The sequence below is a fragment of the Montipora capricornis genome, chromosome 6 (genome assembly GCF_036669925.1).
Source record: "Montipora capricornis isolate CH-2021 chromosome 6, ASM3666992v2, whole genome shotgun sequence".
Taxonomy (NCBI): Eukaryota; Metazoa; Cnidaria; class Anthozoa; order Scleractinia; family Acroporidae; genus Montipora; species Montipora capricornis.
Window position 1 is genome coordinate 73,895,245 of NC_090888.1, and position 2,500 is coordinate 73,897,744.

A 2,500-nucleotide genomic window follows, 5' to 3' on the forward strand; every position below is an offset into this window, starting at 1 on the left:
GTCTGACCTTCGTCTATGAAGCTTCAGACACTGCCAATTGGCCTTTGCATGTGAACAGAGCTTTTCCTAGCTCAAATCATTCAACAGAAAGCAGTGCGCTAGCTTCTAAAATGATGTGAAACCGAAATTTCAGTGTGTATTCTCAAGAAAAGTCATTTCAGACCTTTGACTATGAGGCTTCAGACACTAGCCATTGGCCTTTGCATGTGAGCAGAGCTTTTCCTAGCTCAAATCATTCAACAGAAAGCAGTGCGCTAGCTTTTAAAATGATGTGAAACCGAAATTTCAGTGTGTATTCTCAAGAAAAGTCATTTCTGACCTTTGTCTATGAAGCTTCAGACACTAGCCATTGGCCTTTGCATGTGAACAGAGCTTTTCCTAGCTCAAATCATTCAACAGAAAGCAGTGCGCTAGCTTTTAAAATGATGTGAAACCGAAATTTCAGTGTGTATTCTCAAGAAAAGTCATTTCTGACCTTTGTCTATGAAGCTTCAGACACTAGCCATTGGCCTTTGCATGTGAGCAGAGCTTTTCCTAGCTCAAATCATTCAACAGAAAGCAGTGCGCTAGCTTTTAAAATGACGTGAAACCGAAATTTCAGTGTGTATTCTCAAGAAAAGTCATTTCAGACCTTTGTCTATGAAGCTTCAGACACTGCCAATTGGCCTTTGCATGTGAACAGAGCTTTTCCTAGCTCAAATCATTCAACAGAAAGCAGTGCGCTAGCTTTTAAAATGATGTGAAACCGAAATTTCAGTGTGTATTCTCAAGAAAAGTCATGTCTGACCTTTCGCGAGGGCTGTATTAGGGAATACTGGTCGGAGGTCGTGGCAGGACGAACCGAGGGCCAATATACCCCAGTACGGCTCGAGCTAGCTCGGTTAGTAAGTAGTTTATGATATGGGATTTTAATTTCCTTGTGCTTTGTTTTTGCAATCCCGTAATCGGCCCGTGGGAATTTTGGGAGAATAATGCCGTAGAATTCAGTCACGGCTACAAACACGACCCATATAATAATATTGTTTATTGGTCTATCATAATCCAGAATTTCGGTGTGTACTTTGCACTGGTATTACCAGTTGGTGTACTGTGTTACACTTGAAAAGCCCTACTCTCAGTCAATCAGAATGGATTAAATTTTTTCAGGTATATTATTATTATAACAATGATCTGTTACTATTTGCATACTATTTATGAATTAGCCTTGTAAACAGGTCAATTAACAATAACTTAATAATAATAAACTTGTATAGCGCCGATATCAATATAGCTATTTTCATCAGCGGTTAGGGTTAGGGTTAGGGTTAGGGTTAGGGTTAGGGTTAGAGTTACTTACTTATTTACTTATTTACTTATCACATAAGTAAGGGAAATAGGTCATGTGACTTCAGAAAAGGCTGTATTTCATTTCAGATAAATTACAAATGTAACCAAACACATCAGAACATGATTCTTGTAGTTGGGCTCATCATTGTTTCTGCAAAGCTTTTCCATAATTCTTACCCTCCGTTTGAGATCACTCATTTCTTGATGTCACAGGGTAAATGATATGCAGTGGTCCTGAGAAGCTTCCATACACACCTGTAGTCATATGAAAACTTGATCAATCTATTGAACAATAAACTTTGTTTAACTCATTAAGAATACGTGTTTCTAAATTCTCTGCAGGGGTATTTTATAATGGCTCAATCACGCCTTAACTAGCCTGAGGTTGAATTTGCCTGGTCAGCTTCAACAGAGCACTTCATGCGTCGTAACCCTTGACCTCAGTGTATGCGCTAGTGGGTAAACTGATTCTAAAAATCGAAATTTGCAGGCCTTATTAACAAGAAAACAAGAGTTTGCCTTTAGCGTACGAACAATCGAGCACTGAAAATTGGCTCGTCAGCTGGGTGAACATTAGGAAAGTGTGCCAGTTTCGCGGGAAAAAAATCAAAACCGGACAAGATGAAATAAAACAAGCAAGCTAGAGTTGCTAAAAAACGGAAAAGACCCTTATTCACTCCCCCTAAAGTAAAATTTAAAAACAAAAGAAAAACTTGGATGGCTCACTAAATTCTGGAACCCGTGAAGCTTATGAATGAATCCAGCAAAATAGACTCCAATCGATTTCGCATAAAATTCCGTAAAAGAAATGGCGTTTTCCCTTATCAGCCTAATTAAGCTTAACTAAAGGGCGACAATAATGCCCTTGATATGAAAATACCTGCATCGATCCACAGCTGATTCGAGTTTCCCCTCGAAAGTCTCTTGATGACACCACTTGGTCAGCCATGACTCTTTGTTTCTCGGGGAGGGGATGTCTGGGGTTCTTTTTGACTTGTTGCAAGGTCTTGGACGTCGCATGAAAGCGAGATTTTTGTCGGAAAAAAAAAAAAGAAATTCTGATTTCTTTGACAAAAATCTCGCTCCTATGCGACGTCCAAGACCTTGCAACGAGCCAAAAAGGAACCTCCCCTTACCGAGAAACAAAGACTACTGGCTCACCCACTGGCCCACT